This window comes from Bombus pascuorum, chromosome 6 (assembly GCF_905332965.1).
Source record: "Bombus pascuorum chromosome 6, iyBomPasc1.1, whole genome shotgun sequence".
NCBI classification, from domain to species: Eukaryota; Metazoa; Arthropoda; class Insecta; order Hymenoptera; family Apidae; genus Bombus; species Bombus pascuorum.
In genome coordinates this window covers 4,879,772-4,907,518 of record NC_083493.1, presented here as the reverse complement: position 1 = coordinate 4,907,518, position 27,747 = coordinate 4,879,772, and positions in this window count along the sequence as shown.

The window sequence follows — 27,747 nt, the reverse complement described above, 5'->3', positions numbered from 1 at the left end:
AATCCGAAAATGAAATTACACCATAGAGGAATATGTCGAATATTCGGCGGGACATTAATAACACGCGCTCTATGTTGAAAGGAACATGGCCACTGGTCCGTGACGAAATGCAAACGCATTTCAACATTTATACCATCATTGTGTTCGATCGTCGGTATGCTGGCCGCTTTTGAAGGCACCAAGTCAACCGGGTAATTTTAATGATTCGAACGAGTTGACGCGAGAAACGACAGCGAAATTTGTCAATCGCACGTATCGCGACTATCCACATGAGCACTGATCCTCCTCGTGATCCTTTCCGCGATTTATTGGTACAAGCATGCAAAAAATCTGCCGAAAAGAAACAATAATATTTCATACGTTTCATGTGGTTAATTACGATTAGGTGCATAAAAAATAAATTGTCATGATCAAGCCGACTTTTTAAATATAATGATACTGTTACAATTATTTCAATTATTATACAATCTTTGAAAGTCTAGAGTAATCATTAATGAAATACTTTGTTAATATACAGGTAATTCGATCATAAACGCGATATTTACCTGTCCATAAGGTTTAGACTTATTTGTTTCTTATTTAAGATGACTGCAAGGTTTCGAAACCCTTTGAAACGAAACAAAACGGTAGATCGGCGACATGGATGATTACCTCAGGAGATGGCAGTAGAGACGTTAGAACAAGCCTGTGTGAAAACGAACAAATGGATGAAGCTGGTTCGGTTTTGGCCGGACCACCTTGAAAAATACATTTCTCTTGCTCGACTACGTTTCTTTTGGCGCAATTTCTCGAGCACAAAGGAAGCGTCGTCAGCGAGTCTCGAGTTCTGAATTGTCGTATCCAATTTAATAATAGTTTTCTTTCCACGTATAAACGCAATCGATACCGGACTTCAATTTTCTCGACGAGTCGTTGTGGCTCAAGGCCCGATAACGTAAAGTATCGACGGTCAGTTTTTCGATTAGCTCTTTCTCTGCTGCTCGAACCTCCTTTCTTTGACTACCCACGGTCTATTGTAAACTACGTCGATTCTTTATTATGGCAAAGTGATTCTAACGATGATACTTCATATTTCGTAAGTTTGCTGTGTCACGTTGATGATAATATACTGAAAAACTGAATATTACAATAATCGTGAAAATAAATAAACTAGAATTCACATAGCTGAAAAATGTATTTTTATTAACATAAAAGTTATTTCAAATAAATTCAGAATTTATACCTACCGAACAATCTCATCTTTGCAGGTCAAAAATTACTAGAAAATCTCAATAATAAAGAGCTACGATTTTTCACAAATAACTGAAATAAAAATATTTGGAGAATACAGTATTCTATTGTTACATTTAATATTTTAAATATTACAAATATTCAAATTAATATTTTTCAAAATTATATTTATCAAAGATATTTCAATAAACTACGATAGTATCTCAATCATCGATTCTTCGAAACTCGTTCGTGCAAAATTCATAGTGCATACCCCATTCTTATCAAACATCTCCAGAACTAGTATTAAATCTTTTTACCCACGCTCTTAAATCGAACGCAATAAGTATCTCATTAATTCAAGCGGCGGAAAGGAAAAGTCCCGTGATCGATCCAATCCACAATGCGGCATCTGTATCATTAATTCTTAATGTCGTTTTCATTGAGCTGCGATGGGTGACTCTGGGCTATAGATTAGCCCTGTTAAAGGGCTTCTTATCGAGTATTACTAATTTCGTTCATCCGCGACATTCTCCTTTCATCCCAGCCGATTTCTCCTTCCATCTTTCTATGCTTCCGTTACCTTACCACCCTTCATTGCACGCAGCTTCTCCTTTTGCGATCCTAGCTGGTCGTCGAGCGAGCGATATTTAATGGAAGTCTGCGACATCTGTCGCATAAGGCCACGCCGCTAATTTAAATCCCATCACATGGCCACCATCGCTTTCCATCGTCGACAGCAACCATCCCCGCCGCTTCTTTCCGACACCCTGTCCCCCTGTTCGCCGCTCTCTTTCTGTTTCTCTGTCCCTCTTGTTCGTTTACCTGTCGACATTCCTTCCTATTCCCTTGCGTTTAATCGAAAAGTAATGCCTCAATTACGTCTGGCTGGCGTCGCGTTTGATGGCGCGCGATCGGCCGGCTGAATTAAATTTTAATTATCACGTTTTATCGACTACGCGTTCATTTACGCGTGTCCCTGTCATCGTTCGATCGTGACAAAAGCGATGCACAAAGCAACCATCTTTTCCGTTGTCCAATCCATTTTATTCAGTTCCTTCCACTACTAGGTACATACGTAGAAGCATAGGAAAATTTCCTCTTTTAAGAGGTTCAATTAATCGCCGTAATTAATATTTAAGAAATCATGCATGTCGTTTAATACAAACTAATGTATAGAACTAGAAAACTTAATTGCGAGAGCTTTATTTGTTTACTATGATATTCTGTAATAATTTTTAGCTTTCTATGTTTTGCTTAAAGGTACTAGTGGTGTCTTATATCAGAACCAATAACACGTAATATGTAGTTAAATGTATTATACATAGATGATTGAAACGAAGAAGACTATCAATTTTAGGACTGTCTTCGATATTTTCTTTTCTATATATGCTTATGGACTTGAATAGATGTTTTATCGCATCTGTTTTACATCGCCAATCGTGGTTTAGTTGCAGGTTTAGTTGCAAGGTAACTTACTACTGTGAATATAATTTCTTTATGGGAAATATAATTCTAAATTTTCTATCCATTTTTAATAGTTCCACATTTAACACTTCAAATTGTAAATGTACTATAAAACATTCGATATTCTCTTTCGAGATTGGTATTTCCTTTTTATGTAACACAAATTTTCACAAGATATTAGGTCTATGCTACGCTTCGTCTATTTTTCACGTTGAGTGGTTTTTGGAAAGACGGGAGGAAAATGCATGCGTAAACGTGTAGCATGAAGAAGTAGACAGGCGCACATTCGTTCAAGACTCATATATACGTTCATTCGTTTCGGTTCCTCCAAATCGAACAGCTTTTTACCTGGTAACCGTAATGTATTTCATATTGCTGCATTTCGTTGGTAAACGAAGCGGCGTGGCGCGGTTCCAACGAGCTTTGGCTAGACCGATTGTACCACAAAGAGCAAAGCAAGCAGAAGCGTAGCCCCGCGAGATATCCGACAAAGCAATTCTCCGTGAAATGCATTAGTATTGCGCGGCCCGTTAAAAATATAATGTACTTTCGTTACTATCGCTCCATTGTCTCGCGATTGTAAGCCTTTTTCTTCCGAAGCAATTGCTTACCTTTATGAATTTCCGCTTTGGCGACAAGACTTCATCGCATGCGTTTCCAGCAGAAGGAATCTGCATCATCGACGTTATTATCAACCTCGTTACGATCTTTAGAGATTCGAGTTATCGGCTTCAGATGGAGGAAGTTTGACCTTTTGAAAGTTTCAGCGAGAAATTAAATTTTTTACATGTGTTAAAACTATGGGAATTGTTTTACAGAAATGCAAAAATGTAAGAAAATTTATTAACAAGTTTCAGGAAGAGAAAATACAATTTCTCTCTAATTCCTCGAAAATTTTGTTATGCTTAGCAAACAAGTTTTGTCGCATTACGGTTCTTAAGGACGAGAAATTGAAGAAAAATCAAGTTAATTAAAAAATGTATTAAGATTTGCTTCATAAAATGCTTCATAAAAAATTTCTACAATTACAATGCAAAATACAGAATAATATTATAAGGATTGATAGAATTCATGTTTTCTTTAACATCCAAACAAATAATTCTTTCCCAACTTATAACAAACTTTCGACTGGTTGATATGCGAATTGCTATAGACGAGAAACAAAGCCCAATCGCTGCAAACAACTCTAGCCACAATTTGGGCAAATGTTATTGCTTCCCGATGCCAACTAAGTTAGGTGGCATCAGATTGAAGTAACTCGCGACAGATTCGATCTGTAGTTTCGAATATTTTGAAAATTGTACACACAATATAAACTAAAGAATATTGTTTATGAAATTGGAATTCGTGGCTTCTACATAGCCACGATATATGTGTAGAATCATGCAACACTGATATAATGATATTAAATGTGTCATAATACCTAGCATGAAGTATATATATGAGTGGAATCGAACCATACTTTTATTGATACTTTAATTATTATTATTACTCGTTCACGTTATTTAGCATTTCGTTCTATCCTATGAATTATTTATGAGATCTAGCAAAATTGATTTGCGTTTGAGTCATAAAATTATAATTCCTGATATAAAAAAATAAAAGCATAACTTTTAAATTATTGGAAAAATTAATTTACAAAAGGAGAAAAATTTTAATAAATTTAATCAACGCACTTTTCAAAATTCCAAAAGCATACATTAATGTAATTTTTTTTATAAAATGCATTTCATATATTATAAGAATATATATTAAATGTATAAAATTGCTCATTTCGTACTTAACAATTTAATTGAAATATCTTTCAAGATCCGCATGAATTTTAAATGAATGTATCTCTTTAATAAATTCGAAATTAACTGAAATACAAGGAGAATTCTTAGTAACTAGTAACTACATCGTAACAACATCGGGCGTTTACTGTCATTTGACTTACTTAATTCAATTGTCTGATAGAGAACGGCTGTTTTCCCTGCCGCGTATTGTTTTCTCGATTCTACAATATTATAGTATAGCGGAGTATATTCATTCGGTTTTCGATTGTAGACTCGACGAATGCCAATCTTCATCTAAAGTACCATACGGCGAACCAAAAAATAAAATTCCGGATTATCGGATAGCCTAATGCAAATGGAATACTACTTTCCGCGCTTGATCGAATATACGGCTGAAATTTAATCTCTTAGGGAAACCGGTATGTTCGCCGCAAAGGATTCCGTTGGTCTACTCGTATAATCTCTCCATTAATAAATTACCTAATATTTTTATCGACGTATATTTAAACATGTTAATATTGAATTTTGATGAAGATAATATTTCGCTTCAACTAAACCTGACACATTTAAACATGGAATCTGTTTAACAACGTTGAACATTCAAACTCTTAATTTGATTAACGCATATGCCTGAAAGGAATTAATCGTTGTAAATTATGACTGATTTAATCATATGATGCAATTAGATTTATTATCTCTATTCGGTCAATCTCTAATTCTGTCATTGCTAGAATAAAAAATCTGGATATGACGAATCTTTGATAGATCTGTATGTGAATTCAATTATCCATTAAATACTCGGGTTAATTGTTAATTATACATTAATCGAATGAAAATTTAATAAAATACATACTCCAATTGAAATCGTCAATTGTTAATATTATAAAGAGTATCATTCTTTATTATATGTATAATGGCAACGTTGAAAATAATCAATATTTACGCATCGAGAATTGAGTTCACGTTCTAATAATACGAAGATTGCGCAATCAAGTTCTCAGGGGATTTATTAATTTCCATCCGTAACATATCTATCGCGGTTGTCTCAGATTTCTACGACGATATCAAGCACGGGGGCTCGAGTAAACAGTTTTCAGGGCCATGAGAGATGTTCCAAGACGATGCACTGTCAACTTAGCTATAGAATTACGTATTGCTCTGCTGTTGGATGTAAAATGAACGGCGACATTTAATTGGGTCACCTGTTATAATCTGTCACGCAACAAGCTAGACGGTCCCCGCAGCTGTTTCAACCCTGTTTTCAGCCTCCACGTTTTCGCGAATTGCGTCACCGCAGCCTTTCTCGCGTTTCTTCATCGGATCCACGCGATTACTTCGCGAGAAATTGCTGTGAGTGCTGTTTCATCAAAGACGAGGTTATAACTTGCGAAGTCCCGTCCCCTCTGACCAAGTTCGATGCGAGCAAACCTGATATTTGACCGGGCAGTAAATGTTCCGCGTCGTTTGTCTATATTTTTCTATCGGAAGAAATTCACGAATCAACGATCCCATGTATGCACGAGTTAGTTATTATTCTACCACGGGATGCGGTTGCAATTTCCAGGGAGAAATTTTTCAGTAGTAGAACAATAGCACGCGAAGAACGAATTGGAAAGTATGGAGGTATGGGTTTGGTATAACTGATGGAGAACTACAATTTTTTTCATGAATTAGGAATTGTGAATATGTTTGGACAATTTGTAGTGTGTGCTGTAATAAATAGAAAGAAAGAAGAAAATTAATTACCCTTCGGCACTGAGATTCGTGTTCGAGATTGTGGTGCAATAATGCGATATTATGGAGCTTAAAATATATTGCAATTGTCTTTGAGTTTAGTTTGAGTCGTTTTACATTGTTTCGTTATCGAGTACTCTATGGCTTAAAACTATTTGTAATATATTTAATTATAACTTTGTTTGGAATTGAAACTGTTTTAGAAACGAGTTTTCCACTTTATTCGGAAATGATACAACCAAAATTCCCGAAAGCTTTGTATTGGAAGTAAATTAAATAAATGTATTTGCTTTAAAAGGTATCTCTACCTACCACAACTGTCTAAGATCCAAGAATTGGGATAGTAAGCAATGTAGCAGCACACTCCACTTATGCGATGTGAATTAAGCGATATGCAAAATTGAGCAAAAATGAGATATAAAATATACCGTTCGTTGTCGTCGTAATATCTGACATTAAATGTATGCAGTAGATGTATTATTGCTCTAATTGGTTCGTATATTTCCATCTCTGAAGTTAATCTACACGTATATAATGACGTCTCATTATATTTTATCGCGGGTTATAGTAGGAGACAAATAATCGTAATACTATTGCTTGCGTACTTAATTTTAACGGATTTGGAGTTATTCCAGAACACTTTTCAACATTGTTGCGCTATCTAAAATAATTGACGAAGCTAGAGAACTGCTTGGAAGCATCCCAACATCAGTTCAAAGTTCAACACTATTTACGCTTAGAAGCTGAGCAACATTGTGAAAGGTTCACGTTCGCGTACTGTCGCTTTTAATCACTGCATGATTATTTCAATGTTTAAAACAGCGATACGAACGTTATTAATATTCGTAACATTGTCGCAAAGCTCAAACATATTCCGAATCTCCAGGCTTGTAATTTTTTATCACTAACTTGGAGCTTAGCAAGGAATTAAAGAAACGTCTATTTCACTGACTTCGTTAAGAAAGAAGGAACTATGTCAAAATGATTCTTAGATTCATGACATAATCCAGACGACTGAATACCACGGAAGTAGCGAGTATTACGATCCCTTGAAACTTCATCGAAAATCCTTCGAATTTTCCGTAGACTATGGGTAGAAAGGCGTGGATGAACAGCGAGGGACAAGTAAAGGACGGCGCGAGTCGCGAGAAGCGCCTTAACGAAATTTTGCTCGCACTTGGATGCACGGCCTGGCAAAGTGACACTCCCTCGTTGAGTAATCGAGTTATTCGACGTCTTATCGGTTCTTCCTCTTTCCTTCTCCTTCTCCATCACTTTTCTCTTTCCCTTTCTCTCTCTCTCTCTTTACGTTACCGACGACCTCTCTCGCGTTCACGAAGTCTCCAACATCCTCCTCCACAAATTTTCTTTTTTTTTTCTCTAGCTTTCTCTGTTCCGCTCATCATGATCGCTTGCCAAGTTGCTTCGACGATTTGCTGATTACTCGGGAAAGAAAAAAAAAGAGTTAAAGCTCTGTTGGATGAGACGCTAGAAACGGAACGAGTGACGCGCTTGAAACAAACGGATCCGCCGTCTGTCGCTTTGTTTCTTTCTCTCCTTTCCCTGATACCTTTGCTGACGTTGCTAGCTGAATGACGTCAGGGACGCAGTCATGTCAGGAACGTGAAGGTGCAACTACCCCTCCGCCTGTTCATTATCATCTCGTCGAGGGTGGAACTTCTTGTTAATGCACGATAAATTGTTCCTGACCGTTCTTTTCTTCTTGGTCAAGCCCTCCTATCCGCTTGCCTTTTTTCTCCTCATTACTTTATTTTCTTTCCATTGCTGAAGCTGAAACTTGCTGTACATCATTGCTCGTTCTTCTTCCTCGTACCTATTTGCTTCTTATATCTTAATTAGTGATTAACGGACGACGTTTGTAACATTTTTAAAAAAGGTAGAAGGTGTAAAAGTATTTTGGTCCTTTTTGGATGATTTGTGACGATTTTTATATGAATCAGAAAATATCGTGTTAATTGAACTTGGATAACTCTGCTGCAGTCTTCGAATTTTTGTGTTTCAATAGTTCTTTCTTCAGCAAACAAGTTAGCATAAAATTAAAATGACAATCTACGTATATATAATAACGACTATTTCATACTTTTTCTGAAATTTGGAAAGTTTATTTACGAGTGAAAAATACGATTGAATCGAAAATGACCAGCTGAGAATTTTGGTACATAATGCTTTGGTTTTATTGTTATAAGAATATAGGTACTCGCCTGTATTAAATTAGTAGAATAAAAATGAGGTAAATGTGATGGGTGCAGCAAGATATGTTATATTTATGTTTAAATTTTCGCAGTTAATCTTAATCGATGTGTAATAATATCGACTTCAGCTGCTGAAAATGTTAATGTAACTGTTGCGATGTAATGGATGAGATTTTAAGCGGAAATTACAAAACTCAAATTTAATTTCTTCTATAGGATAAATGTGGCAGATATCAGACTGCTCGTACATTTTAATTATCTATAATAAAGAACCGCATGGGTGATTGATAATTGGGAGCAGAAATGGAAATTGGATCCATTTGATTTTAATTAGCTACATTCTTTGCAGGATGAATATATTTATTTGGTCTTCGATGGGTTTCCATGGATTGAGTAAATCTTTTAATGCTGTCTTTCCTTCCCGATTTTTCAGGTCTAAATATTATAAACGATGTGAGGTATTTGAAGATTGATTACTGATGATTGATAACTGAAGATTTCCCGCAATTTCCTCCATTAATTAAACATTTCGTTGAATGAAAGCCGTTTTATAATTTATTTATATTGTATCATAAATTATCGCGGAATCTTATTTAATTAAATATGTTATAGAACAAATATTTTGTACATGATTCGCAAAAAAATTTTTAAATAATAAAACTGTTGTATATACATATATTTAAATACACATATGCGCGGTATTAATTTCGTGGATACTATATTTAATTTACACGAATCTTTAAAATTATTTACAAAAATAACATATCGTTAAATCCAAGAATCATAGATAAAGTATTATAACTGTCGGATCTCGCATAGGAGGGCAAATCTAGTCCATGTACAGGGTTCTTCTAAATCTTAATGCCGTCACTGACCCAAGTAAAGTAGTGACGCCAGGCCAACCCTCTTCTTAAGCTGCTCAAGAGACACTGGCCGTACCGACAGGACTAATGAAAGGCGGCCGTGTTGCCAAGATTTTTTTAAAAGGCACCCGAACCGCGCTGCATCCCTTCCGACCTCTTTCGTCTCGCTTTCTTTTGTGTCCTCGCAGCAAAGCACAAGAGACGGTGATTGGCCGACGTGGCTAATTGTAGAGATCTATCGGCATTCGTTGTCTCTTCCTCTTCCGATTGTACACTAATTGGTACCGGTCACGTGGTATCTGTCACTTGGATACGTGATAATCGATAAAAATTCCAGTTGACGACAAAACAAGGGTGAAAAATGAAAAATTTCAATGAGGTTCGCAAAGAACATGGTGTGGTATAGTTCGATATAAAATGTAGAGGTATTCTATGTCTTATCATAGAATAAATTTTTTATAAAGTTTTTTATAAAGTTTTTTTTAAAGTTAAAGATGATCAAAAGGAACGGTAGATTTTTTGGCGAATTGGTCATATCTCTGAATAAAATGAAAGAAGATGTAAAAAACTGTAAGGCAAGTACGAAAGATGAGTGTAAACAAAAACGATGAACGTCAATCACTGATTAAAAGTGAGGCAAGTAAAAGGAGTAAGTACAAGCAAACGTGATTGTATGTCAATTAGAATGAATTTTACATTTTTATTAAATTTCACAACTTTAAAATAATTTCATTCGCTAGATCCAATTCTTAATAGAATCATTCGAATAATCACAAGCGGAGCTTTAAGTCTCGAAAAATGAATCATGAGCTATGAATGTCTTCCAATTTTATGATTTGGGTATGTTTGCATATCTGTACATCAGCGACAATAAGCGGTTCTTCTAGTTCGAGTTGTAATTTGAAACGCAACCCTTCCTCGTTCACGAGCACCGTCGTGAAATTTGTTCGTGGATCCTGGTAGTTTCCGCTTCCGGCAATCTGTTAAAATCACACAGACAAACGAGTTGGTTGACTCTGGCGAAGACTTCGGAAACAGTTTTCGCTCAACACCCGCGCGGTTTTGCTATTCATATGCATATGGTGCGATTGTCGTGAAATCTGCTGTCATAACGCAAATTTCGATAGCTCGGCCAGTCGTGAATTTTGATTACATCTCGGTAACTCGCGTGTTACCATGCATATAAAATTTATTATCTATTTAAACGTCTCTGTCCGATTAATTTCTAATTGAAAACGTTTCATTGAGCTTCATGATTTGTAAAACGATACAAAAATCTTTTAGAAGATTAAGCCAATTCATTTTTTTTATTCATTAGCAAGTTGAATCAAATAGAAGAAAGCGTTTGTAAGATACGGCTTTGTTTTGTTTTTCTTTTTGCTGAGTTATTTGGGGAAAACTGAGTGCCAAGTTTCAGTTGCCAAATGGTACCATCAAAACAATCCCATTTCTTGTAATTAATTTCAAAAACTACTCTATGAAATTTACGATTATTAGTAGCAATGTTTGAGCAATCTCAACGATCATAACAGAATAATAATAGCCACATATGGCAGAAAAATAAATATTATCCTCCTGCTTCCAATTGTCAAAATGAGCAATCTCTCTTGATTGACTTTATATCCATAAATAGGAAATATAATTCGAAGAACAAAATCAACGATTATGACACAATAGTTCACGAGCTTGATCCTTGGTATCTTTTCTATGTTTCTGAGAAGAATAGCCTTCCATTTAAAAATAATAAAAATATAGAATATAACATAGTAATAAAATATAATAATTCATAATATAGAATAGATATGAATTAATCAAAGAGATTGCAATGAGATGATATAAATACCACAATAATATGTATTTTGCAAAACAATACTTAAAATGCACAGGCAGTATATAATTTTCAAGTTTTAATTTTAAATTCGCATGTCACCAATGTAACCAATGTTCTCGATTCTTATTGTTAAAACGGTTGTGGTCTCAGCGTAAATCACAGATAGAGCAGAAAGGACCTTCGTAGAGTCCTCTTTGCTTCATCCACTAGCGTATGGATCGTAATTGGGAACTTAATGCTCGGTCGCGCGACCGCTAAAAAGATTTCTCCAATCAGTAGAATAACCTCGGATGAAGATAAGACACGCCTTGCTACCGTGTCGCGCGATAAATATCGCAAATAACTAATGCGTTCCACGTATAGCTAGGGGAGATAAGGATACCACGGAATCGAACGAACAACACGTCGAAGATCCGTGTTGACGCTAATAACCTCGATCTTTTTCGAATATGGTCAACTATTTGTTCGCGAATATTATTTAAACTTTGAAATTTGTATATTTGCTTTAATTTTAAGGAATACGAGTACCGTATAAAAGTTTCCAGCAACTCTAATTCTGTCTAATTTTTCTTTTATATAATTTTATATTTTACTTCGTTTGATAAACAGGATAGCTAACTGGATAGCTTTTAAATGCCGTAATTAGAAAAACGCAAGGATACTTTCATCTCAATATGTTTGTCCGAAAAATTCCCACGTTTATTCGAAGTTCATAAGGTAATAGGTTTTCACCAAAACAACAACCAATTAAATGTTAGTCGATAGCGATCTCGACGCCAGACCAGGGATATACCAATCGAAACAATCGTTCAATCGATGCCCAAAGCAACAGTGGCGAAAAAGATCAAAGTAAAAAGCAAAAGAAAAAAAAGAAAGGAGGAAGGAAGGAAGTAAAAAAGAAACGATCGATCCCTGATCGTGGATATTCGTTATTTTTAACGATCGCATGCATCGAAAGGGAAGGACCGAATACGCTTTCCAGGTCAGGCTGGCCAATATTTCAAACGGCCAGACATTCGGAAAGAATTGACGAGGTACGCGCTCCTGCAAAACAAGGCTGGCGTCGTGGGACGTAGGTTTGCTGGCAGATAGGTACTAGAGCAGGATAGGGAAACAGGGGAATGGTTTGGCACACAGGGGGGTTGGAGGTATGTAGGGCTGCAGTCGGCGGCCATCTTGTTGTTTGTGCAAGCTCGGCCTTCACACTCGAGTTTGTAACTTGGTACCATCCTCGAGTGCGTTCTATCGGCGCACTTAATTGCAAATGACGAGCTAAACGTCGCACTAGCCCAGTGTCCATTGCCTCGGATTAATTCGAAGATGTAATTGGAACGGAATGGGCCGGACAGATTTATGCAAAAAAGGGGGAATGGCCGCATCTTGGGCGGGTGCCAGGCTTCGATGGTTACGGTTTATTTAATTAGAAAGGCATACGTGTGGGCGATGAGTTACGAAAATGTTCTTCAGGTAGAACGCACGAGTTTCACCCCCAAGTATACTGGTCGAGTACACTTCTTCGAGTTTCTGCAAAAAGACTGATTGTATAACCAGTGGTCATCGAGATCAGTTTTAACCGCAACTCGTTACGTGTGCAAACGCAAATGGGATTTATGTCTGTTTCCTCATTCCATCGTTCTATCATTCCATCGTTTTATTCTCTTACTCTACTTTTCACTTTATCTCCAGTTGTCCGTTTAGCGCAAGCTGCTGTTCTCGCGACGTTTCCGGAATTGCTATTACGCGTGAATGGGCGGACGTGCGTGTAGACTTCATGAAAAATATCTCGAGGTTGGTATTGTTTTCTGTGGTAGGAAAGAGGAGAAATGAAGACAGAGGAAGAGAGAAAAAGAAGAAGGACATAGAGGCGTCGCGGACCGCGAATAGAAGCCACTATAAGATCGTAAATCTGCGCGTGTCGATTCGAATCACCCGATAGAGGATACGCGAGCGTCGGCCCGATGGGAGCTACGGGTCAATAACCCCGTGCGCACCAACATTTTTCTATAGTCACCGAAATGGATGTGGAGGCTCGTCGTAGGGTCGTTCGAACACCAAAATGCGCAAGTATTCCTCTAACAGAGATGATCGACTCTGGCCGCAATTGAAATTGATATCTTTTTTCGCGTCGACGCTGTTTCGCTCGCATGGATGGTCTTGATTCATCGATGAGAAGGGTTGGTTCGTGAAAAGACGAAATCGCTTTTCCAAATATTCGATCGCGCTTTCTTTCGTTCGTACCTTTTCGTGCAAATTGCACTGGTCGCGCGATTTCCAAAATGGAAACCATAAGGAACCAGCCACGCATTATCATCGATCGACGAGATGTAATCTATTTTTTTTTTTTTTTTTTTTTTGGCTTTTATTAAAACAATGTGTATGATGCTTTCACGTAGGTAGCGATACTTGTACATCTATGCAGGAAATATCGTAACTTTTAATCTAGCCGGCGATCTGGTTTGAAAGGATCAAATGTTTGTTGAACGATCAAAGGTTCTTTTTTACTTTGCGGTGGCTTGTTTGCGTTGTTTCTCTCTAAATTTTGCGTTTCTCCGCTAGTGTTTACGCGGGAGATTGTAGGAAATGTGTTTTCGGAATAAATAGAGCTAGATTCAAAGAATGCGGTAAAAGTGAAGAATTCTATCGACAAATTGTATTCAGGATTTATTTATCTGTCATAGCTAAATGAAAATTGCATTATAAGGTAGGCGAAGAAATTTATAATGACTAATTGTAAATATATACATTTGTTTTTCTAATTTATAGCTTATACGAAATACACGGAAGACGCGTACGAGAAACTGAAAAAATTGTTTCAAGTGTATCAGCTAGAAATACAACGGTGGAAACGTTTCAATCTAAAAAATGGAAATAAGTAAAATCTGTGGAGAACGTGGAATTCCATCGAGATTGATCGTGGATACAAAAAACGTACAACTATTATCGTTTCCTCTATTTCAACATTTTATATACAGTCTCCAATTTCAAAAATTGTTAATCTCGCTGGTTTGCAAAATCATCCGACGAAACTTGTATTCCAGTTTCTTTCTCAAACATTTATTCAACGTAATCCTCTTGAAGTACGTAATATTTACAAGCGATCCCCGTTGTCCATTCCTCAGACGCGTTTAGAGATCAAGAAATCATAATTTTGTAATCCATTCACGAACATAAAATATTAACATTAAAACCACAATTGACTAAAGTATGCAACTTGTAGCAAAGAAATTTAAATGAAAAGTATAAGGACAAATACATAATAAATGGGGAGATGCAAGTTCTATTTATTTATATATTTTACGAAGATTATGCAAATCTCTAAAAATACATGGATCGATAAAATTAATATGAAACTTACGAATTTAATTTAGTTTGACTATTCTTCAAGTTCTAACGTTAAATAAAACAGTTTCATGGCGAGAAAGTCGAAAGAGCGAATCGTGTGATAACTATCGGTTGAATTCGACGGTACCGCGTTATTTGGCCGATAGTTCAACGAATTATATCGATGAAACTGTGCATAGGGTGCGCATAAATCATAGTCGCGCAACTATCGATACCGATCGTGCTCGCTTATCCGGCAAATTCCTGTCAATAACGAGACAAACGGTTAAGTTATAGTATCTGTTTAAGAAAGAAACTCGGAGGGCAAGGTAAGAAGTGGCGTGGTGCTATTCGTGATATACGAGCGCGGTTGTGTCATAAGATATATGTAAGTTCCTGGATAGAAGCATCTGTCGAGCGATCCTCTTGGCGCATTTCTTTCGTTATTCGTTCAATGGAACCGGAGGGAGGAAATTCAACGTTCGATCGACTCCGAGCGAAATGGAATACTAGCTTTGAATCCCGACACGTGATATGCGCACGTAAACGCGTTAAACAACGGAGAAAAAACGTACCAAACCTAGAAAGGAAAAACGAACTTTTTTCATATCTTCCTTTCGAGTGTTTATTTATCGATTCCCAAGATTACTGAGAATCACCGTGACGTTGTTCTCTTCCCCCCTATTTCTGGCCCTTTTTGGTCTTGTCCAGCTCTTTCAGTCGTCGAATCAGAAGCGGAGAAACTTACCTTTGTGTTATATATAGACGGAAGTCGTGAACTGGCGAAAGGACCGCGCGACCGTAGAAACTCGTAGGAATGAATGAGGGGAGATTGCCGGCGGAAAGAGAAGGGTGGAGGAATGGAGGCGGGGGTGGACAGGCCGCATCGCTACCGGCAAAAAGGAAAGAACGATATGAGGCTTTGAAACTTTTCCACTTTAACAATTATGAGCCGGAATTGAATACAGCTTGGACCGATTGTAAGTTCGCTCGATTTGCTATCCTTATCACTATCGGTTGTCCCCATAAATAACGCGGCGCGATCTCTCAGAGTTTAACCGGTAGCTAGAGGACTGGTATGCCCTAGCGTTTTCGTCAAGATCGCACAGACGAGATTGGCCATTTTTATTTTTCCTGCGGTGCCTGCGCCATCGAACGGCGCCATCGAGATTAAAAAGTTGTCCAACAACGCGAAAATAATTCCTTGTATCTCGGGGATGCTACCAACCTCCATCGATTTCAACGTTTTCTACTTATGTAACAGAATCGCGCTTTAATTTTACAGTCACGCGAGAAATGTAAATATTACACTCGTCCGTAATGAAATCTTTAGTCATCAGAAGAATATACTTTCATTGTCCGTTTATATTTCTTTACAATATTCACGATATCAATTTTATGTACTGAAAAATATCCCAAATTTCTCTCCAAAATGTGAAGAGGGTGAATACAGTGTCGTTAGACGGATCCGTTTACAATTATGCAGAATCAACGGTAGTAGCTTTACGATAATCGAAGTTTGATCATATTCTCTGGAATGTTTTCAAATGTTTGATACACATTGCAAGCTTAGAATCGCGTCACAACCGCACACGGGCGGCATTGTGTGCCAGAGGAAGGTGGTGGATGGGCGCGGTTTGGAATTTGCGTTTAAAAGTTTGCAGCGGTTCCGTTAAGTTCCAACGGTTGCCGGCTTAGTGTATCCAAAGACGAAGTTCGACGGTGTACGTCGATGCCATTCCTGGGCGTTCGAGTGTGGGTCTGCGCGTTGTTTGTTTTCGAGGACAAGGCAAGGAAGGGGATGCGCCGGCGGAATAGGAAGAAAAGAGGAAGAAGCGCAGGAAATGCGGAAACGCAGGAGGATGAGGATCCGATGGAGGTCTGCGGGACTAAAGTTGGGCGATTCGGTGATGGAAAAAGGTAGTTGGATCGTGTGCGATGCAAAATCGCGAGGAATCCAGCTAAAGTTAAATAGACGACAGTGGTCGTCGCTTGTTTCCGTCCGGGATGTCCGAATCGGCCTTTAGGATCGTTTCTTTTTACCGTGCTTTTTTCCATGTTTACTAAACAGAATAATTGACCTCTTTCCCTTTCTCAGTTCTGATTTTATAATGGAACTCTCGGCTGGAACGTTGCACGTTAGTTGTTTCCATTTCCTCCCTGAGACTGTCAGTTTGTCGCCAACTTTTCCAGATACTTTCAAGAGATTCGATCCTGCTCGAGCTACCGTGGGCTTTTTGATCGATTGATATTTTGATATTGTTTACCCATGTTCACGTAGACTGGATTGGCAGCGTTGTGACAGATATAGATTAGAACGTGTTATAAATATATATACTTAGTTTTATTTCAGAAGAATGGTTATGAATAGTTTAAAATGACTATTTTACAAGAATATTGTAGAATGCAATAATACTTCTAGGTTTTTACGTACTTTATTGAATTTCTGCCCCTTCTATCTATCGGTATTTTTAATTAAATAACAAGATTGTTTTAAACAACAATTTAAAAAATAGAGCAATTCTGATCGGCGGATACTTTAGTCCGCGAAACAAATTGTTTTGAAAATTGTAAGCTTTAAAATATACATACCGGTAAAAAATTCACATAGGTGCGATCGTTGTTACGTATGTACATATTTCGATAAAAGCGTACGGACGAGTACGCAGAATGATAGGGAAAGTTTGAACGTTTCTGATAGTGGATTAACGGGGATCCCCCAATTATTCGACGGATTACCGTATCGCTTGTCTAGCGTGCTTCTCCCGCTGTTTCTCCTCAATCGCGTAATTTCGTTCCCGGAAATGGTTACGGCTCCGGTGCTTTCGTTACCCCGTGCAATAAAAACCGTCTACTTAATACGCCCTGCCAATTCGTTTAATCGTTATCAGAACTGTTGTTAGTGTTTAAATAACGTCGATATCGACTCTATATGAAACTAGGAGCTCTGCATTATACGTATATCATTACGTTCGATAAATACCAATTAAACGTAATTTATAAACGGTTTTGTGAAACTTCCATTAACTTCATTCACTTCAGAGTACAGTCTACCTATTCAATATCCCAGAAATCAAACCACTCATTGCGATTCTACATTAGTTTTTCACTTTCAATCTTTCTAACAACAAGGGAAAGCGAACTTTTCCGACGAGTAGAAGAAGTAGAAAGACAAAAATGTTGGCCAGTAGCGAACATTACAAAAACCGTCGAGGATAGTTACAGAGAGAAAGGGGGATAAAAATTTGCCGGTTGCTTTTCGCCAGTGTTCAAAGAGAAAGGGAGAAAGAAGGTTGGCCGGGGATGTAACTCCGTTTCGCGAAAGTCCTTTCTCGAACTTTCTTTCGTTGTGGGGAGTTTATACGGGTTTCGACAATGTCAGCTTCATAGTTGTGCTTCAATTCGCAACACTTCCGGGGCAACGACGCAACAACTTTTCTCGCTGGCGGTGGAGCAAAGCACGGCGTTGCAAATGTGTATCGACGACGCCAGGCATTGAGGTTGTTTTATGGCCGATACAAGGGCCTCGATCCAACGGTGAAAGACACGGTCGTGTCTTTGTCTGATTCATGAGGCAGGAAGGTCTGTGCGTCGAGGCTTGCCTCGTGGCTGCATCTTGCACGGAGTTGACGATAAACTTTCGTATAAGTTAAGTACAGGCGGGATGAAGATGCATTATCCAATTGCGTCGTGCAGCAATGGCGGCTGGTGCTAAATTAAGGGGAGAATCAGGTTTTGACGAGAAAGAAGAGGAATCGGGAAAAATAAAAACGAGTATAGGGCTCCTTCCATTTGTACATTAGTTTTGGATAGCTTGATTTGCTAGTTATTATTGTTCTTTCGTATATTTCTCTATCTTCGAGGTTTTACACAGTTTTAAACAATTTTTCGGTGGTTTTTGAAAATTACTTTATTAGGAGAATTTAATATATCGTAAGATAAATTGTTTTCGGAACAATAAAAGAATTGTTTATTTTGGTAGCGAGAGAAAAAGTGTGCCCCGTATTTTTTGTGCATATGAAATGATACACTGAGAGTGAGATGAAGAAGCAGAATGCTTGAAGAATGCATGTCAAAATTGAAGTAACGTTATTACAAAATAGCAGTACGGTAACGTTGCAACAACTTTCTATGTTTATCTTCATTTTTTATATTTTTATGACAGCATGGTATCGAGTTGTTAAGTATTAAAAATATAAAATATTGCGCACTCGGCTGAATCTAAGGTTATATGTCTATATTCTTTTGACAAGCATACGTAGATCTTGAATTTTTTAAATTTTCACATTTCGATAATCTCGCAACCAAATAAAAGTGTAATGTAAATGCATCTTCTTTGCTGCAACAATAAAATAAGGATAAAACAATTTTGTTCTTGTTTGTTTTCTTTAAGGAAAATACACATCGTATTTTACATTATGAATAGATCTAGCATTTTGTAGACGCAAGCATAATAGTGTTCCATGTAGCGAGGATCGTCGAAGTATTTTCTGAAAACAGGTCGGACGTCTCTTTTCACTCTCGAGCACGATGAAAACGAAAAAAGGCAAATTTAACGGTAGATTGCTGCGTTACCTTATATCGGTGCAGGAAATTTCAACCTACATCGTTTTCAACTTTCTATGAACCTACGAATAGCGGAAATTTTATAGAGTATTTTGTCGACATTAGACAAAACATCCTTGATATATATAATGATATTTTCTCACCGAATGCAAATGTGTTTCAACCTTAAAACTAATAAAAATGATTCAAATATTATGAAACAGACCCGTAAATTTAAGTACATTTTATAATTATCATCTACGCTTCGTTACATACGAACAAATCGGACTTATTTACAAATCACATAAATTATCTGACAAACATAATATTTCAAAATGAAGGAATAAATTATGTCGTAACGAACGACCTACCTACAACTAGAAATTATTTGACTTGCGATAAAAGTTTCCCTACATCCTGGCGGAGCGATTGAAAGCTGGCCGAACGGAGGAGAGATCGTTCAAGGGAAGTAAATTAAAAACTACGATACACCATGGGCGTGTCGTCGTCTAGTTGACGGGCCTGGAGGCGGCACTTGGGGTTTACTTGCACCCCCGTCTACCGCACTAACGCTGTTGCCAGCGACATCGTTGTCGTCGTCGTCGTCGTCATGCTCGTCGACTCGCGTGGTTATAGTGCAACGTGACAGTGGTGTAACAGCCGGCAGCAGGATAGCGGGAACGACGAGGCCGAGGGTAGTGATGGTGCAAGCCTGGAAGGCTTGAAGGGCCTGAGTTGGCAATAGTGGAGAGCATCCACTCGTTGCGACACTCGTGAGCGGCCTCATTGTCTCTCAAGAGGCTCCTCGCTTCTCCAGCTTCGCCCTTTCCCCTTCAAACCCAACTAACACCCCCTTCGCTCCGATTTTCCCCTCCCTTACGTCCCCTTTCGGTCGTGTCTGCATCGGCGTTCCCTTGCCTCGGCACCTCTCTTCCCGGTACCCCCTTTGGTGACATCGCCCCCTCGATCTAACAATCCGCCAGCTTACCCCACTGCCACCGTTGAAGTTGCATTGGCGACACGTTGGTCGGTACAGCAGGTTCCTGCCGTTCCTCTCACTTGTCCCCCTGCAACACTCTTCTCCTTTTTCCACTACCCTTCTACCCTCTCTCGCTGTGCTTCTTCCTTTCTTGTCTTGCTACCCAACAATCTAACTCTCCTCCCACTGACTACACCGCTTTCCAGGTTCTTCTCCGACGAGAAATAAGGGGAGGGGGGTAGAAAGAGCGGCACTAGCAGCGTGCTCGGTGACGTGAACCGTGGCAAAGCACCCAACCTTAATAAGCTTATGCAGCACTCTCCAACTATGTTGAAGCTAAGCTCGACCCAATATCTTCGTCGACGTCTTCCAGACGACATCGCGCTTCTCTCTTTCGGATGCTTTCGTTCGAACGTCTACCACGCGTCTACGTGTACCTATCGGAACGTCCCGTTCGCGTTCTCTTCCGTTTTTCGCTTGTTTGTAATCGTTATAGGCGGTACGCGCTGTCTCAATCGTCCGTAACATGTTACTAGTATCCTCGCAATCACGGCATAGTAACAGGCAATTCTGCCTCTCCAACAGGGACAAACTAGATGGTCCTACTCGTTCGTTCGAAACCGAGTAACCGTGACAACGAATTAACTAACGACGAGAAATTCGACTCGTTATTCCCGCGACGTAATCCTCTTCTCCCTGGTTTGGTAATGGTGTTATACGCTTGGTAATGGGTCAGGTGCGAATAAAATTCGCGGCACGGTTCTGTTAGTCAGCTCTTGGCAAGTGCTGCCAAACGAAAGGTGCATAGGACGCGATCAGGCATGTTGCGAGACAATGGCAACGAAATTCCGCGGTTTCCTACATCTTGTAAGAGGGCGTCGCTTTTGGCGAGAGTGTATGGGAGGAGGTAGTAGAAGACGAGAGAGGCGGACAGGCTTAAGAAAGACGGACAAGAACACACAAGCTGGATGGCTGGGGAGACGAAGGTGTACAGTAGAGCCGCGGAGAGGCGGTGAATGCGGAAAAAGGGAGATGGATAGAGATGACGTGTAAAAGTTGAAGCGAGAAGACGGAAGAGGCTGAGAAGGGGTTGGGGGATTGGTTGATGAGCGGATGGAGAGAACCGCGAAGAGGATGGGAAGAGGGATGGAGGCAGAACCCGGTTCGGGGTTTGGGAGCGAGGGGTCACGTCCAAGAAGGGACTGTATCTTCCCTTTGTGGGAATGCCGTAACGCTGGGTAGACACTTCCTTTCATCCGTAGCACCAGGCACGATGGGTCGCGCGGCGTTTTGCCGAGGGAACGAAGGGGTGGAATGGGCGGAGGGAATGAGGGAAGGGCACAGACCGAGATAGAGGTGGAGGAAAACGTCGTTTGAAATTTTTACGTTGCGCCACGGTTATTCTCTCATGGATTTCCCTTGGATGAGGTATAACGACGTCGCCTCGGTCATTCTTGTCCTGCCTCTCTACCGCGGTAATTTTTAAAGAAAAGGAACGCCAGGTATTCCCTTTAAATTGTGCTTTAATCAATTACTTTTAACGCCCGACATTGTACAGGCTTCTTTAACAGGATATTTTGGTATATTATTTGAGAGATCATTTTGTAGAGAAAAATTTCGCTTAACTCTTAACTACGGACGACTTGTCTCTCGAGGAAAGTCTGAATATTTATTTCGTTATTGTAGTCTAGATAAATTTTACAAGCCTTGACAGTTGAGTATTTTAGTTACAAAAATTCGCCAGATACATAATCATTTCTAAATAATCTGACAATCTATGCATTTACTAATAACAAAATTACGAATATCTATAGTTAAAGATTGCTCTTTTACCATTCATTAACCGGTAACGAATGACATTAATAACGATTACAGCTATACTTGATTTAATAATGTTAACTAACTCATCGATATTAATATGAGTCGCGTATCAGTTCCAGGCAGATACGGTTTAATCCGTATCTCCAATAATCGGTTACAATGTGCATTTACGCAATATGTATCGATGACCGCAAAATTCGATAACATTTCTCTTCGTTGGTTAAACTTCCATCTATGTTGTATGTGGACGAAGCGATACTTTCCCTGAAGTTATATAGAGATAAAGTCGCGGATGAAAAGAGGGAACCGGGTGTTCGTGTGGAGTACGTGGTAACGAGGTCAGAAACTTTATTAACTGTATGCGTAGCACGGCGTTCGAGCGCTATAATCGTAAACGCATATCAACTGGCAGTAACAAACTTTGCAAAGCAAACGCATTAACTCGTTGCGCAACTCGTAAACGCAAAATGCGCGCTTTTAATATTGTACACAGCGGTGAATGCGGAAGTGGTGTAAGCAAGAGGAAAACCAACTATTTATCGATGTCGAAGTCGACTGTGGCCTTTTCTCCCTTCTGACTTTTACTTTGTATACGTAGTCGACGTTCTACCCTTTTCTCTACTTATCATCGTCTGCTTACCTTTTAAATGTAACAATCTTATTCGTGATTTATAGTGGCTTAGCTTTTCCTTAAATCTGGTGAACTTTAAAAATATGTATATAATAAATATACGTTCATGTATATTTATCTGTATCGTTTAATGAAAAATATACACGATGATGTAACTTTATTGTGCTGCCAAGAGAAATAGTGGATCACGTTTCTACGGAAATAGTTGCTGAGAAAGAATCAATAGCTATTAAATCCATTGTGGACAAAAAGGCAAAGCAAGAAAGAACAATGGGTCGATAACAGAAATAAAAGACGAAGGAAGTAGACAAAGGCGAAGAAACATCATGGGCGGAGAGAGAAGCATCGAGCAAGAAAGATTTCAAAGAACAAGAGCGCGTCCAACATTCGTCCTCTCTTTCGCTTTTCTTCATTCATGCAAAAATTTCGAAAAGCCTGTGTCTGCGATACGCTTTTGACACGATAAACAATTTCACCAGCGATAGTTTAAATTAGTTTCCAAAGGAAATCGGGCCATCATCGCTAGCCACAGCATGGGTGACTGTTTTCCGTTCCGCGCCTCGGCATCGCAGTCGGCTCGTATTCTTTCGCGCGAAGTCTCCCCTCTTCTACGTCTTCCTCTATTACGCATTTCCGGCTCGTTGGACCGGAAACGCTAAGATAAGGCGGGCCTACGGAGCCGGGTCCCTCGCGACCGAGAAGAAGACAGGGTTAGGTCTGGGTGTGTCTTATCCGGAAAATATTATGGGCACGTGGTCGGCATCGATCTTACGTGTAATGGGACTGTGAAACGTGCACGATCGAATTCCCTCTAGGTCTCGAACAACGTCGAAGACGCGACCAGGATAGACAGGAAAGGTACTATCGTTCGTTGATCGTTCGTGGACTGTGGCCTGTGGACGATAGAAGAGGCGAACTCGAGATTTCCATAATCTTTCGCTTCGTACGAATTAACACCGAGACATCCACGCTTGTCGGATTACCCGACTGATCCGGATAAGGAGAATCGGACGTTTCAATTAACCCTAATGCTTGTGCCGGGAATATAAATAGGAGCGTTGATCGAGTATTACGAGATGGGAGAAACGATATTGGCACCGTCGAAAGATGTTTCTTTAGGGAATGATATTTTGACGTTGAACGCAAGGTCGAAGAGATTTCGAAGAGATGATCGAAATACATATGTTGTAACGTGTTATGAAAGAAAGAACTTATGAAATAAAGGAATACAAGTGGAATATGTTTTCGTGGGATTAGTTGTAGCGCGCGTAGATTCTGCTTGATATTAACTCTAATATTACTTTGGTGAAAGATAGGTTGGCCAGTTTTTAAAGGGAAGGTCGATCGATATTTACGAGATGATAAAACCGCGTTTCTTTACTGCACCTGAACGTTTCCATATTCATCGCGTTTTTAAAATACCCTCGTGTGCGCCAGTGCACGATTTGAATACGATTAATCACACGTTCTAGACTTTGTACTTCGAGCTGATTGCATTAAGTATATGCATCATAAGGGGACTAAAATTATAATTTATATGAAATTACATGAAACCAAAGAGTCAGAAGATTATCAAAGTATTAAAATGATCAATTCAGGTGGCAAGAAAAATGGCATCTAATCATTGGAAATTGAGCAACATCCGCGAAACGATTAAAAACTCGTGTGAAGGAGTAGCGACTGTTTTTCATCGAAGGTTCGAGCACCATCAAAGTCGATGAAATGCCTGACGTTGCAGCCGCCTCGCAAATTTGCCATGGCGTGAAGTACAGGATATGCACCCTTTGCCTCTTACTTTTTCCGTCACCCTTCTCTCTCTTTTTTTCATCGTTGACGATTCCGGGAAACGCCCGACATCCCCTTACGACTGCATCCGACTCTTTCCCATCCCCCTTGTTCCCTTTGCCGCCCTGGCACAGCCGGCTATGAATATCGTCAGCTCTTTTTCACCCTCGTCGAACATATTTCAACGACAGTAGGCATCGAGAGGCTCGCTCGATGTTCTGCCCCACACTACAATCCCCGAATATGCCGCGGAATCCTCGATCGCTCATTCGCGTCAATTGGGATTTCACCGCTTCCGTGGCGGAACGAGCATCCTAAAGGACGGCAGACTCGAAGGGATGAGGCGGAGACCGTCTGGCAGCTCAAAGGATAAGTATATCGGAGAAAGGAGACGAAGTGTGAACGGATGAATATCATTAGGTCCTCCTTGGCTTATCTGCGGTTTAATTTCCACCGTTTCCTTGATACCTTGTCAAGGGAATCCATCGATATTTGTGGTTGACGGTTTGTCGGTGTAGTACTTACTACAACGTATGCGTTGGTAATTGAAAATTGGATAACAAGTTCGAGAATGTAAGCGATTAAGTATTACCATGTGTCGAATTTGAATTGTCAAATCTGAATGTTTAAATTTGAATCCTTAAGTTTGAATATTTGAATTTTACTACTTAGAGCTTTGGTGAAATTCTTTAAGCAGTTGTAGTAAAAAAAGACTCATTTTAACATCAATCAAGATTTTAACCAGAAAATCTTGGCCTCCAAATCATTTTCATCGTTGGAGATTGATTTATAGATAAACATACAAGTAGTGGCCGGGTCTCTCCGAGTTTCTTTCTCCTAGATACTCTGTTCTCCATCCTTCTCCCGCAAATTTCAATTTCCCTCCTTCGGTTTTCCAGCTTCTTTAAAAATCTTTCCTTAAAGCCGCAAGCTGCGCGCTTCTCCTTTTTTCTTTCCGCCTCGGCACGGAGCTGCGATGCCTTGCATCATTTCGAAGATTAATTCGCTAGAACGGCTATCCCGTCGTTTCTTTATCCCGACGTCGCTTGCGCCAACGGCTGAGAAGCTGTAACGGTGGCGAGAAGCTGCTGGAAGAGACGAGACCTATTATCCGCCTTACTTCGTTACGTCCCTTTATTTTATTTCGCTTCGCCACGACCCTTACGTATTCCCGGCCATTACCGCTTATGTCCCGAAGGCTTTCGTCTCCGTAACCGCCGCTTTGCGGTTGCCATCGACGACGGCAAGCCGTCCATCCTGTAACCATCCTTGTTTTCCTGTCGCTGATACCACTTATCCTCCTTGGCGTGTGCTCGTTTCTTCTATTTTTCAACGTGTAAAAGGAACCCGATCTCATTTTTCCACCCTATTCGCGTCTTATCGATGGAACGTAACGCGGCTGTAGATATTGGAATTTGAACGAGAGTTTACAAGATTTGTTTTATAAATTATATTCAACTATACTGGACGAAGTGAAAATTGGTAACACGGTTCTGGAGATTCCATAGAATGTGTATGTTTCATCTCTTTCTTTCAATTTCCATTATGCTAATAGTTGGAAGTTATAAATAGGAAACCATAGTGTGGTTATTGAATTACGTTCATAATAAAAATTGATGATAACTATTCGTTTGTGGATACATATCGAAAAGTATTATGTACCAGCTTCTGGTTTCATTTTGTTATCAATTGTGTGATCGAATTATTGTTAATTCCTAAAACTTGGAAAGACTTGATATTAATTCAAAGTAATTTTTAATTCTATCAATTAATGTCGAACACGTTCTTGTTTATTACTGATTCTTGCCTTATTTCAAACTAGTTTGAAAAATCGAACTATTCAATTATTCTAAGATATTCGCTTTGCACAACGCCAACATCATTATTGTAATTTTAAGGGATCCGAAAGCAACGTAGAGTAGCGGTTCAAAGAGGCCAATTGAAGAAGCCAGAAATTTCCTCCGAAGGGTGCGCGAATAATTGAGACTCCGCTCGACATAGAACTGCTACAGTAAATTATGAAGTAGCAAATAGAGCCTGTTAACTCAATGCAGTGAAATAATGTCATACATGAAAAGCACGTACTTGATCCCGATTTGTGAATTGCTATAGGTACTTGAGGTAAAGTCGAGTTATAGTAGTATATTTTGTGCAAAGATGGCGCCACTTGCACTATGAACGCACCTCTATGGTGCGGATTTCCTTTTCTTTCGGAGCAATAGGTGTACTGAAACGAACGCGAATGTTATATAGACGTTTTTATACTATGGAATAAAGGCCACTTGTAACGTTTATGTCATCTTTATTTTAAAACGACACGTCTGGATGACGATACGTTATTTTGCTTTACTAGCCTGCTACACTTTCCTGCATGCCCTACTTTTTGCTATACCTCATAATTTCTTTGCATGCAACTTGCTCTAAAAAGTTTTATCCAGTTCCGTACGCAAACACTTCCAGCCTTAATATCTCCAGTACTAGAATCTCATTTTTAACTTCATTTTTCTATATCTAATCCTGCACTCGGTCACGATATACCAGATTGTAATCTTTTTATACACTGCTTATCTTAAAATTCAATTTATCTCGCACGAGATAAAAAAAAAAAAGGCTGAGACGAACTAGTTTATGTTTTCATTTTACATACACAGCACGTGTTACAGAATTCATCACGTGGCGCACTTGCGGCATTTTCCTGAACGGGTTTCAAAATTCAACATACGAACGGGCGATGCGATGGAGAACGATTAAAGCTTCACGAGCATCCTCTCATCGAACGAACGGTGGCCACCGAGCGTCGTGTTTCTAACGAGCCATTTTTGCCCTGATACTTTTCCTTAGCCTCTTAATGGGTTCCCGCACGTGGTCGAATCACCAATGCCACGATGACAGTGATGGACATGGTTTGCTCTGATTAATGATACTCTGCTGTAGCGACGAACGACGTCTGCTGATGTCGTGGTACTAGATTCTGTCGCGGCCGGTATTATCGATGACCTCAACCCTTCACGAAGCGCGAGAAAGTCGTTAGGTCGTTCCGAACAGCAGATTCGAGAATGTCTTCCTTTAAGGGATCGACGCCATTAGCTGTACGAGGTGCTGTTCTTTAAAGTCCCCTCGAGGGTTGCGGGAATAATAGATTGCCTCGCTTCAGTGATTTCCACCGTTTACTTAAAGCCCGACTTAGTCGAATTTTAGGCCACTTTGTTGTGCTCCGTGGATTGAATCGGATGTCCGCTGGTGGAACGTTGTTGTTATTATAACAACGCAATGAGTTTTATTTCTACTAATTGAATAATTTTATTTGCTCATTTAACTGTAACAATGGTGTGATTGATGGACGAATAATTATATAATTTAATAAATAACAATTTGATTAAATTCTGCATATAGTTTCGAATTTCGAATTTTAAATTTGCATATGTGAATTTAAAAATTGAATTCCATCGGAGATATAAATCTAAATTCTTAAATTTTTGTTATTCTAATAATAGTAAATATAGGAACGATACGAGTAAATATTACAATTAAAAGTATTTTACTTATCCATGGTCACATCGATATTTTTAACAA